General features: G+C 46.1%; 1 protein-coding gene across 1 annotated transcript in view; it reads left to right on the top strand.

The window, feature by feature from the left end:
- The window catches only part of AP1B1 (adaptor related protein complex 1 subunit beta 1), a 342,547-nt gene that overhangs the window by 192,999 nt on the left and 134,585 nt on the right, over window positions 1–14,963 (top strand). The window lies entirely within an intron of this gene.

Genomic DNA, 14,963 nt, shown 5'->3' with positions numbered 1-14,963 from the left:
TCCTGCCAAGAACATTGAGAAAGCTAACATTTTTGTAGGAAATATTCGGACGCGAACAACTCCTGATCTGTGTCAAACACAAGGAGAACTACCATAATCAGTGCACATTTTAATATTTGCCTCAATAATAGATCTTCTACAGTCTATATGAGTAACATAAAGAATCTTCTGTAATGCAAAGAAGATGACTACAGTTTTTTTGATCTTGCGATTTAAATTTAGATCAAAACAGGAGCCCATTTTTTAATCGTTTCCCATGAGATAGAAGAGGAAAACCCATATTGTCCAGTCGCAGAGATCTTTTTTTCCTCTTACTACTAGAAAATGTGTTTTAGTAGCATTCAGCTGAAGCCACATGCGCTGGAAGTAGGGGTGCTGGGCATACTGCAGCACTCTGCTGAAGTGCAGAAGGTGAATGAGCATTAAAGGTGTGGTTTTACCTCGTTTTATTTCCTCTGCGTTCCCAGACAGAGGTGAAATGTCAGGTTATGTCTTCTGACATATTTCTCCTTATTCTTTTAACATGGAAATTGGCATTTACTTTTCTTCCTCCGACTGCAAATTAAGAGGCTTGTGTGGCCTGAACCATGTGACAATCTTGTATGGGCACAGGGCGTGTAAAATGATAAGCTATAGGATGTAATTTTTTTAACTCACTACAACACTTAATATATGTAAATGAACAGTACAATTATTTTAAAAACTAGCAGTTAGGGAAGCACAAATAAATCACGTTTTTATATTTCTGTAGAGTGAATGAAACAGAGGTTTTAATGGAATCAAAACACTTGTTAATGTGCAGATTCTAAATATTTGCAGAGAACCAACTTCCAGACATTATCTTTTGTGTGCTATATAGTTTTTTAGAATAATCGTTTTATTGGTTTTACCATACAAACTTAGTAAACAATTACACGGTATTGTTGCTGTAACCCTCCCACAACACACTAGGTTGAAATGCGCTACTTATCTTTGTTACCTAACAGAGACTGTTAGTACAGGTAGACAACATGTGGCTTTAGCATCAGATATGAAGTGCTATTACATACCATGTCTTCAAGTATACTGACACCATTTGCCCTGAATCTTTGCATGTTTTTGTTGGGCATCTGCAGGCCCTATAAGCCATATGTTCGAGGCATGTGGGCTGCTAAATTCATATCTGTAGCATAGATCGCCGCCTAGTGTTGGGTCCGGATGATTGCACATTGGTGTCCTGGAAGAGTCTTCGAAGTATCATGAGATAGGTGGCTCCTCCCCTGGACTACAGTGCGCATGGGCATCGACTCCATCCCCAGATTGTTTTTTTCCGCCATTGGGTTCGGATGTGATTTCGACGTCTCCTGTTCGGAATCGTTATAGAACTTTTTCAAGGCCAAAAGGCCTTCTTGCACCGTCTGTATTGTTCGCGTTCGGTCCCGTCTATCTTCCAGCTCGTGGAGTCGGATATCCGGGGGGTCGTGTGACTCTTCGGTGATCGGGGCCTAGTCGACGCAGCAAGACTTCGACGGCATGGAGCGGAGTCCATTCAAGATATGTCCCGTGTGTGGATCCAAGTACCCACACATTGACGTCCATCCTGTGTGCAACAAGTGCCTGTCGCCGGACCACGACGAGGCCAACTGTATGGCCTGTTCCAGATTTAGATCGAAGAAGACGATCAAGCTTCGGCGCGTGGCGCGCCTTGAGGCCCAGCGATCGGCTCCAGCACCGGTGGACATCTTTGACGACCCCGCGGAAGACGACCAAGTGCGTCACCTGCAGATTTCCCCTACCCCGATGGAGGTCGAGTCCGAAGACGGAGCTGACGACCACAGTCCCGACATTGAAGAAATCGTCGAGAAGGTAGGGGACGACGACGAAGCATATGGGGCCATGGAAGATAGCTCGGAAGATGAGCTATGCCCCGTTCGTACTCTTACAAAGGCTCAGGTCACGGGATCGCCACGCAGCCTTACCCAAGACCTTACACCTTGATCCACGGCCCCGCCTTCCGGCCCGGCTACGGACACCTCCGCGGAGCCGCCATTACAGAAAACGAAACCGAAACCCTCGGTACCGGTGAAAACAAAGATGGCCGACACGCCATCGAAACCGAAGACGCCGTCGTCTTCGGGGGGCCCCCAAACAAGCGCACGCTGCAGACCGCGCTACGGTGCCGAAGGTGGTTGCGGAGCCAAGCTCGAAGAAGCCCATCGGGTCGGAGTCCACCAAGGGAGACAAGCCGACGCCCAAGAAGACTGCCGTTCCTGCATCGGGAAAGTCTGTTGCACCGAAGACAAAGGGCCCCGTCGACGCAAAGTCGGTGAAGGCCGCAGAGCCGAGGTCTGGGGCCGCCACCCCTAAAGGAAAACCGATCGATCCGAAGCCATCGGCATCGACGTCTACGGTAGTGGACAGTGGTACGGCTGCACAGGTCACGAGTGCTCCTCCGCCGGACAAACTCAAGTCGGCCACGCTCGGGTCTTCCCCAGGGGGCGGACCACGGACATCAGTCGGATCGACGAAACCGTCCGCTTCCTTTACGAAGCAAGTCTCGGACTCCCTCAAGCGCCTTAAGGTCAAGGCTTCAGCATCGGAACCGAAGACTCCTTCCGCGCCGAAGCTACAGGACGCACCAAAGACCTCATCGGCACCGCTCGTCTACACGTTGCCGCCTAAGGTGGCGCCAAAGGCCTTTGCACCGCGGTCGGTGCCCAAAGACACCGTGTCGACGTCCACTACACCGGCTGGGACCGTGCGTCCTCGACAACCTTTGGCTGAAGACCGGTAGGAGCATTTCATCGATGCCGACACCGGCAAACTCACGCTATACAAGAGAAAGATTACTTCCCAACCTTTGCAGTCCTTTACCATTCCTCTGAAACGCAAAAAGCCTGCAGCAGACACCCCAGTTCTGGTGGAGCAGATTCTTCCTCAGCATAGGCGGAGTGCAACACCTTCACCCACATACTCAGATGGGGATGGAGGGGACCAAGATGAGGAGTACAACTTTCCTGCTCATACTGAGCCTGATGAGCAGCAGGAATCTTGGATGGATACTGGTGATCAAGGGGACCAGCAGGCGGTCCAGGATCCACAGGTCTATACCGTAAAGCCGTCCCCCACTGAGGACTCTGCGGCATTTAATGCCTTAATCGAAAGGGCAGCTACAAACCATAAGGTGGAGATGCATGCTGACCCCGTGGAAGTGGACTTCCTTTTTGACACTTTCTCTACTGCTGAAAAAACCGTCAAGACTCTCCCAATGTTGAAAGAGGTCCTAAGCATGCGGCAGACATTTTCAAGGAACCCACGCGATCCCGGGTGGTAAACCCACGCATTGAGAAGAAATACAGACCGGCACCTGGCGACCCCACTTACATACGGGGCCAGTTGCCTTTGGACTCTTTGGTGGTCTCTAATGCCCGCAAGAGGGCAAACTCACAAACGACGGGTGAAGCTCCTCCCCCAGACAAAGAGTCAAAAGTGCTGGAGGCATCTGGGAAAAGGGTAGCAGCTCAGGCGGCCAACATATGGCGCATCTCAAACACGCAAGCTCTGTTGGCCAGATACGATAGGGCACACTATGATACCCTAGAGCAGCTGTTACAACACCTCCCAGACCAGTTTAAAGAGGGAGCTGAAATGCTTATCCAGGAGGGGAAGCTCATCTCCAACGCTGCTATAAAGTGTGCGCTAGATGTTGCGGACAGAGCAGCGAGAGCGATCAACACTAGTGTGATGTTGAGGCGTCAGGCATGGCTCCGCATCTCGGGATTCAAGCCAGAGATACAAACTACTATCCTCAACCAACCCGTTAATCCTGACAGGTTGTTCGGCCCAGAGGTAGACACCACCCTAGAGAAAATCAAAAAAGATACAGAGACTGCCAAGTCCATGGGAGCTCTCCAGTCACAACAATTTAGAGGGAACACTTTTCGTCGCTCAGGCACTCGAGGTGTTAACAGAGGGCACATGTCGCAGCAGACGCCATTCAATAAAAGTGGTGCAAAATCCTCCTACAGCAAGCAGGGCAGAGGTGGATACAGAGGAAACAGTGCCAAGGGTAGAGGCAGAGGCAACAACAGTTCCCGTACCTCTGCCGCCAACAAACAGTGACTCCCTGTCACTGCCCCCCGACCATCCAACACCTGTCGGGGGGGAGACTCCAACAGTTCCTGCCCGTCTGGAAGTCCATCACCACAGACAGGTGGGTCAGGAAACTTATCCAGTTCGGCTATTGTTTAGAACTGACATCCACCCCACCACCCATGCCCCCAAAACACCGTCCTATGTCAGCAGAGCACTTGCACTTATTGCAGCAGGAGGTTCGAGTGATGCTGCAAAAAGGCGCAATAGAGCTTGTGCCGGTGGAGGAGGAAGGCACAGGGGTTTATTCCCTGTACTTCCTCATCCCAAAGAAAGACGGCTCGCTCAGACCGATTCTGGACCTCGCGCCCCTTAAACCAGTACATTCTTTCAGAACACTTTCACATGTTGACACTGCAGCAGGTTCTTCCCTTGTTACAACAGGGAGACTTCCTCGCAACCTTGGACCTCAAAGATGCTTACTTTCACATACCACTCCACCCCTCCCACAGAAAGTACCTCAGGTTCACCATCCACAACAGGCATTACCAGTTCAAGGTGCTCCCCTTCGGAGTGACCACTGCTCCCAGAGTGTTCACAAAATGTCTGGCGACAGTGGCGGCACACCTTCGGAGACAGAGTATACATGTCTACCCTTATCTGGACGACTGGCTCGTGCACGCAAAGTCAGCCCAGCAGTGCGCCGCCGACATGACCCACACCATTCACCTCCTTCACAGTCTAGGATTTACACTGAACTACCCGAAGTCACACCTCCAGCCAGCCCATGTGCGGCAGTATTTAGGCGCGACTATCAATACTCTGGCTGCCACAGCTCAGCCAAACCCAGCGAGGATCGCCAACATCCAGTCGCTGATCCAAAAGTTCAGACCACAACACTCACTCCCAGCGAGAGTGTTCATGCAGTTGATAGGCATGATGGCCTCCTGCATCTTCATAGTCCCGCACGCGAGACTCCATATGCGTCCGCTCCAAGAATGCTTAGCGCATCAGTGGACTCAGGCTCAAGGACAACTAACCGACCTAGTGTTGGTGACGGGTCGGGCATACAACTCTCTGCATTGGTGGAATCCACACAACCTTTGCAAGGGCCGACCGTTCCAGGAGCCTGTGCCACAGATTACTCTAACAACGGACGCGTCTCTCCTAGGATGGGGGGCTCATGTGCTCCACTATACGGTGCAGGGTCTATGGACAACGCAACAAAGGAAGATGCACATCAACTACTTGGAGCTCATGGCAATCTTCATGGCACTCAAGTCCTTAAAAGTACACCTGTGCAACAAAGTCGTGTTGATCCGGACGGACAACATGACAGCCATGTACTACATTCAAAAGCAGGGAGGTACGCACTCTCCACAGTTGTCTCATCTGGCTCAGAGCATGTGGAAGTGGGCCATTCAGAGGAACATGTTCCTCATGGCGGAACACCTCCCGGGCACGGACAATCAGATGGCGGATCTGCTCAGCAGGTACAGCCACCAGATGCACGAGTGGAGTTACATCCATCAGTACTCCGCCCGTACTTCCAGCAGTGGGGTCATCCAGAGATAGACCTGTTTGCCACGGAGGAAAACGCAAAATGCCAAAGCTTTGCCGCCAGGTTCCCTCACCCACAGTCGCAGGGCAATGCGATATGGATGAACTGGTCAGGCAGATTTGCGTACGCTTTTCCCCCAGCGCTTCTCATTCCACTGGTGGCAAGAAAGCTAAGGCAACACTCGATGACGCTCATCCTAGTTGCTCCAACGTGGGCACGACAACCGTGGTACACCACGTTCCTCGAACTCTCTGTGGTGCCGCATCGAAGACTGCACCTCACGCCCCGGCTCTTGACGCAGAACCGTGGAGACATTCAGCACCCAGATCCGCAGCAGCTCAATCTGGCGATCTGGCTCCTGAGGTCTTAGAGTTTGGCTACCTTGATTTGCCCCCTGCATGCATGGACATCATCCGGGAGGCAAGGAAGCCCACTACCAGAGCTTGCTATGCAGCAAAATGGAAGCGGTTTGTCATCTACTGTACCGAGCACGCTATTAACCCGCTCGATGCCTCCATTCCTAATATCATCTGCTATCTGTTGCATCTTTACAAATGCAATCTAGCATACGCTTCCATTAGGATACACTTATCCGCCATAGCGGCTTACCTCCAAAACAGGCAGCATCTCTCTGTCTTCAGGGTGCCTGCCATTAAAGCATTCCTGGAAGGGCTGAAGCGGGTCATCCCTCCCAGGACCCCGCCAGCTCCTGTGTGGAACCTCAATGTGGTGCTCACCAGATTGATGGGTCCCCCATTTGAACCTCTGCATTCATGTGAACTTCAGTTCCTCACATGGAAAGTGGCTTTTCTGCGCACTAACCCCAAATTTCTCCCTAAGGTGGTGTCGCAGTTTCATGTCAATCAAACTATCGAACTGCCCGCATTCTTTCCCAACCCAGAAACGGTAGCAGAAAGGATGCTCCATACGCTTGATGTCAAAAGAGCGCTTATGTACTACATTGACAGAACACAACCCTTTAGAAAGACACAGCAACTCTTTGTTGCCTTCGCAGCTCAGCACAAAGGCAACCCCATTTCCAAAGCAGGAATAGCCAGGTGGATCGTTAAGTGTATTCAGATTTGCTATCAGAAGGCTAAGCGCACTTTAACGGTCCCCCGCAGGGCACACTCCACAAGCAAGTTGGGGGCCTCCATGGCATTCCTAGGTAACATTCCTTTGGAAGACATTTGTAGGGCAGCCACATGGTCTACACCACATACGTTTACCAAACATTACTGTGTGGATGTGCATTCCAAACAGCAGGCAGCTGTAGGACAGGCTGTTCTTAAAACACTTTTTCAGACTTCTGCAGCTGGCACGGGCGGCCGCCGTTAATGGAGGGACTGCTATGTATTCTATGCTACAGATATGAATTTAGCAGCCCACATGCATCGAACTGAATATGCTACTTACCAGTATGCATCTGTTCTTGGCATGTAGGGCTGCTAACATTCATATTGCCCGCCCTCCTCCCCGGTGCCCGTAGCGGCTGCAGACTTTTTTCCTACACTTTATCTCTAGCATGGCCATCACTTTCACTGTTAAACTCCATCTTTGCCACAATGGCTAAAAACAATCTGGGGATGGAGTCGATGCCCATAAGCACTGTAGTCCAGGGGAGGAGCCACCTATCTCGTGATACTTCGAAGACTCTTCCAGGACAACAATGTGCAATCATCCGGACCCAACACTAGGCGGCGATCTATGCTACAGATATGAATGTTAGCAGCCCTACATGCCAAGAACAGATGCATACTGGTAAGTAGCATATTCACTTCTGTGACTGCACAGTGGTCCATTCAGCAATTGGGAGTATAACCGGGGCACACCTGTACTTTGCTATATCCCTATTCGCCAATATCGTGCCCAGGCCTACAAACAGTTTATCATGTTGAGTGCCGTTCCATCCTTCAAGAATTCCCAGTATTAACATTTTCAGGTCCATGGGGACCGTCATACTGGTCACATCGCCCAAGATCTGGACCACTTGCTTCTAGAAGGTGATGACCTTCGGACATTTCCAAATGACATGATAAAAGGAAGCCTTTGCCTCATCACATCTAGTCCTCTGAGGGGGCGCACATTTACCCATCTTCCAGAGCCTTTTGTGGCTATAATAAAATATATGGATGTATTTGAACTTCACCAGGCGTGGACGGGTGAAAATTCCTAGTGTTTGAACCACCATCTTTGCCTCCACCCAGTCCTCATTCTCCAGCTGATTCACAGCTTTCTCCTACTTTTGCCTCAGGGTCATTAGTGGATCTGGGGAATTAATCAGCAGTGAGCGCTATAACTGTGACTGTTCCATAGCTCCTAATACCACTACAACCAGTTTTCCCTCTATTAGGTTATCTTCCGGGGTATCCTGTAGTTTTCCCCCATAGTGTTCCAGGGCAAGTCACAACTGCAGTTAGCTAATTGGAACTCGCCTGGTAGTTATGTGTAGGACTTCATATGACCTTGGGACAACACATCTCCCAGACTTGTTATTCCAATTAGGTCCCACCAACAGAACCCTTCTAATTCGGCTGTGAGTTCCAGTAATGTACGCTTCCATAGGGGGGTGGGTTTCGTCAACCTGCAGTGCCATTTAATATGTTAGAAGGCCTTGTGCCATCTCGAAAGCAGCAGTTTTGTGATTGCATGCAGTGCTGGGGGAGGGGAGGGGGGAGCTTTGCAGTATAGACAATAAATCTTAGTTCAATAGAGTATTGCGTTCTAGCTTGTAGGTTGGGGTATTGCCTTGATCCGTAAAGCCAGTCATTAATAAATATAAGTTGTGTGGGCCAGTAGTATAGCCTCATCTCACGTCTGCCTATTTTAAGCTGCATCATACATCACCTGAATACATTTGGCACATGTAAGTCTAGGGACCTTACTGTCCCATAGAAGAGCAGTTATCTGCAATTGAAGATTTCTTGTAATAAAAAAAGTATTACAAAAATAAAAGGTTGTCAGAAGTATGTACGAATCATTCTGAAAGCTCTATAACAACTGGGGAAGTGCAATCATTTTAAATAGAACTCTTCTTGCTAAAGTGGTTATCCTGCACTATATCATTTTATCAGTACAACTGCATGTCTCGTAGTATTTTCCATTGAAATGATCTCTAAATGTGCAGGCTGTAAATGAGTGTGCTACCAAATCATACTTTTGCAATATATTTGTGACCGTGTGCTTCACCAACTAAATACTACACCCTTACCTCTCTCCTACTGAATGGGTGTTCTTCATTTGTTACACTTGTTCTTTGTGTGACACTTTGGTTTTCACACTCCCTATGACTGCAGGATTGTTACATTGACAGTGCACCCCCACTTTGAAATGTATTCTAGCACCACTGGCTGAAACTCATTCGGGGTTTTGCGAACAGCAATATCATTTAGGCAGTCCTTAACTTTCTCCTGAGTGGCCTTAACTTTGCCTTTCACACAACAATCAATTGTGCATTGTCCACGTAGCTGTACAGATCCAGTTCAAACAGATTATCATGGAGAAAGGTTGAATGTAGACATTAAACAAAGTAGGACTTCAGGAGGAGCCCTGTGGGACACCAAATGTAATTTTGAATATTCTATCAAACAGAAGTTCCCAGTGGAACCAATTGAGATCCGTCCTGCAAAAAGGAATTAAACCAGTGTAGGACACCGCCTTCCAATCCCACCTCCCTCAAGCTGCATAGGTGGAATGGGTGGTAGACTGGGTCATAGACTGCTGAAAGGTGAAGATGTCCCAGAAAAGCTGTCTGGCCTTAATCTAAGGTGATTGAGAGGTCATCCGGTCCAAATAATCTTATAGTTGAATATGGACGTCTGTGAACTGAAAAGCTGGCGCACAAAATATCACTGTCCGAAAAATTACATTTTGCAGAGATAGGTAAGCTTTTAACTCAGTCAGTTTCAGCTGATTTAAAGAAACGTAAAGTCCAGCTCTCCCTCCATCCTCAGTTTTGGACTGGAAAGCACAGAACTTGGAAAATCAATGATAAAAGCTACTTAAATGTTCCCACTGCCCTTAGACAGATCAAGTTCATGATGGTAATGCCTTGTGACAAATCCCAATATTGAATAAAATTAATGTCTGTAATTCCTCCTGGAAATGACTGAGTATGTATTGTTCTGGAGTTCATAAAGCAGGCAACAACTTCAAAATAATAAAGATATGATAGGCACTACAGCTAGAACTGCGAACATCTCAGCTTGTTTGTGCAAACATGCCTTGTTTACTGCCTCATATCTGTTCTGACCCGGTTGACAAACTCATGGACCCACCCTTTGGTAACACTTTTATCATAACCCGTGGTCTTCCATCACACAGGACCAAAGGTTTGAAGACTAATCATGGAACCTGTCTGTGGGTCAGTCTTGTAGACAACAAGGGGGGACGGAGATGGACAATATTTAGAGGGGTCCAGTGTACTTGTCCAGGGCACAAACAAACAAAAAAGAGTGTACACTGTTCCCCTGGGGTTAAACAAGTAATAAGGTCTCTCTCACAGCTAGCTGAAAGTCAGCTAGAGGGTGTGGGGGTGCCGGGTAGTCAGCAAGTTCCTTGACGGAACTAAGGAAGCCTCACACAACTGATGAGCTGGATGACATGTCTCATTCAGCCTACTAGGGATGTTGTTTATATCATCGGCTTCCTGCTCCTGCGTCGGGCCGGCGCTGCAATGCCCGACGGGTAACAACAAGTGTCACACTTTTGCGGAGGTCTTTTGTTCCTTGCTGTGATAAGTAGAAACTTGTGAGGCTTAAAAAGTGAGGTAGTGAGCAAAACGGTGAAAAATTGTTTAAAAAAGTTGGATAATCCACAGGGAAGTCTTTATTCAGGTGGTTAGCCACTTTATTAAAAGGTATAGGGAGGGGTACTGAGGACCGACGTAGCTATTGGTGTGGCCTCATATCCCTAGTAGGCTGAATGAGACATGTCATCCAGCTCATCAGTTGTGTGAGGCTTCCTTAGTTCCTATGTTTAACCCCAGGGGAACAGTGTACACTCTTTTTTGTTTGTTTGTGGGTCAGTCTTCCCATTCTGCTCCACCAAAATATAAAAAAAAACTTCTCCAGTTGCTTTGCATTAGGAGATTTACAATCTTCTTCTAGGAACCTTTGCATTGATTCTAAAAGGTTCTGGACACTGACATTAGTTATTTTATTGTCACCAAACATTTGCGGGCATGGCATTGATTCTGCATCTGCGTGATGTAAAGTATGTTCCCATGTTGGCACACTCCTTAGAGAAACATTGACTCAATTCTAGAGCAATTGTGCCAGGAGGAAAGGCTAGCAGTTGTAGACTTCCAGGATGCTTCTAAAAAATGGCATCATCGAGAAATCTTGGTCAACCCTGGTCAAAAACATAAGTTTGTTTGCAAACGGTTTGGTTCTATATAAAAAATGGCTTATCCTCTGGAGAAAGTTGAATTTCTAAAACCAAGGTCTCTGACTTCTCTAAACAGACCGACATGTCGCAATGATGATTTCAGAGTGGGTCTTAAGGTTGACCCTCCCTTCAGAGAATGAGACATAAAATACCATCTGGATAGACATTGGAAGCAGCTTTGAGCAGCACTGCCCAAGAAGATCATAATGTAGAAAAGCATGAATGTCTAGTCGGCAGCAACTCCAAATAGCAATGGCAACCAACTTGCTGCCAACCTCTGAACATCCGCGGGCTGTGGTTAGCCAAGAAATCAGATTAACTCTATGATATCTTGAGTTGAAAGCTATTTTCCTTTGATAACAATAATTTTTTCTTGTTCTGTAATGGAAAGCGGTCTAGGAGCTTGTTGACATCATAGCAGTGATATTCTCTTTGAACAAACAGGGCAGAACAAAGGTGTATTCTTTGCACTTCGAAAAACGAAAGTTCAAGATTTTACCATGTGCCTCACAACTGGGAGTTAACTTATGTAGTTATTCAGTTTTCCATAAATTGGTGTTTCCTGAGATTTTGCTATTCACGTCCTGGATAATCATCAGTGGTCTCAGTTTGCCTCACCTATGGGGTCATTATAAATTAATGGGGAGTTGCTCTTCTGCTGGATTGGAAGGACACAGTCCTTTATCTTTCCCTCTTACACTGTTGAGTCACAAAACTTTTATAAAATTAAATCTGACTACAGTCCAAAGGTGATTCTCTTCATGGCTGAGGCAGATTTCGCTGTCCGGGTCTGATTTTGCTCCCAACAGCTTTCTCAGATCCCATATGTGAAGTTCAGGAGAAGGGTGACTGGTTGTTACAGTTTTTTTCCTAGACAAAAAGTTTGTGTGTGTTGTCAGGAAAGGTGGCACTACCTGTCCATATAAGAGCAAATGACTGCTTTATATTATTGGGCTTTTGTTAATCATATTAGCCTTTTAGAGACTTCTTTAAATAGTATATGCATTTTCATGTCTTATCTTGTTGATTGTGAGATCCTCGCTGATTTTATTAAACTTTACCTCTTAGCTGGGAGATATTTTAACTTGTGAAAAGAGGCAGTTAAGGGGTGCTAAAGTATCCTACTACATTTACACCCACTAATCAAAGGTATTGCCCCTTTGTAGAGCTTAACTTGATTCTAGCCTCATTAATATACAAGCCTTTGGAATCCATTGCTCAATATGATATTGACCCCTAGGGCACCAGCATTTTGGGGGCAATCACTTCTGCAAAGAGATTTATGAGCCCTAACAATGTCTCCTCAAGAGGGATGGATAAAATGGTGTTTAGAACTGTTCTGTCTTTGAGCCCTATGTTTTTAATAAAATTCTTCTTTAGTAACATCAAAATTTGTCATCTGAGGAAACTCCTTATACCAGCAGTGTAGGCCAGTTTATAATCTTGTGAATATCAAAATCCTACTAAAGTGGAGGGGTTTCTACTTTTCTGAGACTTTATGCTTATTCCACCAGAGCTAAGGCAGGAACAGTTGCTTTCCATAGGCATGTACCCATTGCTGAGATTTGCAAAGTAATTTCTTTGTCTATTCCTCATGGTTTCTGTAAACGCTACTCATTTTAATGCATCGCAGGTTTGGCCTTTCTGCAACCTGTAGCTTGATGTGTGGTCAGACATAAACTGTCTCTTTTGTTCCAACATTTTGAGACTGTGGTATTAGATTTTTAACCTGATGAAGAGATCTAGATGGTGATTCCAGTACTCTTAGTTGAAGCAATTAATGAATGAATACAATATTTCTAAAGCGCAAAGTTGCCCTGAGTCTTTCTTGCACTGTCAAGTTCCTAATTCCAACTCCACTCTTTTACAACTGTCCAGGCATTCCCTCTTTTTTCATGAAACCTGCTATGGCCTTACAAGGCAGAAAGAACATTTAAAACAGATACCTTTGCTGTTGCTGTTTATGTGTGCAATTAAAGTTTGCTCTGGTAATTCTGTTTTGTATACCTATTGTTATTTGGCATTTGTGTCATGAATAATCTATTGTTAATCTGCTCTGTATTAGTGGAATTTTCACTCCTGCTCCTGATTTGTGCTGCATTTGCTCTCTATAACTGAGGGGAGCTTACATTGCATTTTTGAGCAAGAGGAGTTTATGCTGTTTCTACTAGAGTTCTTGGATGTTTGTGTGAGAGAGAGATTCTTGCATTGATACTAACTGTGCTTTACTTGTTCTGTGTTAGAGATTGTAGATTACATTGCTGCTGTCTTTGCTGTACTGGCTTTGTGCACGTGAAGGATATTTGTGCTGTTGTCTGTGCTGTACTGTTGTGTGTGCATGAGGACTGCCTGCACTTATACCAATGTTTAACTTGTGTTCTTTAAATGTCATTCTTATTTTCTTACGCTTCACAGTGAAGTAGATAGATACATACGTGAATATATGTCAGGTTGCTCATATCCTGCACAGTTTGGATTTTTGCTGTATCTCTGTTCAGCCTACGGGAAAACCTCCATGCATTTGCAGTCAGACATCTGCCCCTTAGTAGTATTCTAGTGCCAAAAGTCATTCAATACTGCAGCTCAGGGTCTCCTTTTTAGACATGGTCTTTGTTTACCACCATTGTTCTCAAAAGTCTGCTAGTCAAATCATGCTGATTTATGATCTCCAATAAGAACTTAAGGTTCTGCTGGCCAAGAGTACGCTTATGTTACACTCCTTCTCATTGTGGTAGGTGACTACTGATCCAGAAATCTTGGCAAAGGTTAGACAGGTTTGCCCACTGATATCCTGCTTAGGGACTCCCAACCTTTTATATGTACTACTGGAAGAGGCGTCTACTCATTCTCTGTTTAAAATTGTTCTGTACAGCATAAACTGATAATTGCTTTGGCCTTCCTGTATGTAGCCTGTTACGTGTTTGGACTTTGATGTGGTGTGCATGGAGATTGTGTTATTGTACTCTGCAAGGACATTTTACATGCTGCCTTAGAAGTTGATTCTCTGTGCAAGGTAAGGCATTCAAAGTTTCCTGTCCATGAACTTATCATGGGTCTGTACCCCCACAAACTCATTAATGGGTCATCCTGGGTCACGTTTTAAGAAATTACCTCTCTGGCTCTTTTCAGGAACCAGCTGTATCCTTCTCTTCGTCTTCTCTCCTGTCGGGTCACAATGCCCCATTTTTGACCAAACCCTACTCGACTATCTTCCTGCACAAACTCATCCAAACTGACCTTGTCTCCTACGAGTTGGCCGCTTATATGTGCCTCCTTGCTCTATTGAGCCAATGATGTTTTCTGCTTGATGATGGAGGTGGGGGTTCACAAATCAGGGTACATACCAGCCATTCATTCATTTGAAAACGAACTCGCACCACTGAGAAATGTCTGGCCTTTTCTTTCTGTGCCTTCCCTCCCCCCCCCATCCCCCACCCCATCCCCCACCCCACAGTCGTGTGAATTAGAATGTCTCAAAAGCTGCTACTTCAAGGTCTCTGCTTAATGCACGAAATTAAAAGTTCTATGTACAGCAAATAATGTAATGGATTTAATTTTCTAAAACAGTAAGGACTTGGGTCTTAAAATTCTTTATCTGGGAAAGGAAGGAATGTCATTCCCCACTTTTCCTAGATACACCATTATACCATAGGCAAGGTCTTACCTGCTTGACTTCAGCTTCCGTATATGTGGGTAATTTCACAATTTGCACTTTATAGAAATGAATCCCGTTTCCTCTCCTGTCTCTTGTTCATTATGTAGTACCGAAATGCATCCTTAAAAGTGCACTTTAACTAGTAATACACTCATTCTAATTATTAAAGTTGTGAAATGCAGCAAAAAGTAACTAACTTGACTGTAGTGCACTTTCTCTGCACTTGTACAACCACAACAGGATCACTAAACTTATAAAGAAATGCAGGTTAGTCACTCTACTCTTACA

This window comes from Lissotriton helveticus, chromosome 11 (assembly GCF_964261635.1).
Source record: "Lissotriton helveticus chromosome 11, aLisHel1.1, whole genome shotgun sequence".
In the NCBI taxonomy this organism is placed as follows: Eukaryota; Metazoa; Chordata; class Amphibia; order Caudata; family Salamandridae; genus Lissotriton; species Lissotriton helveticus.
This window is presented reverse-complemented; position numbering and strand designations above follow the sequence as displayed.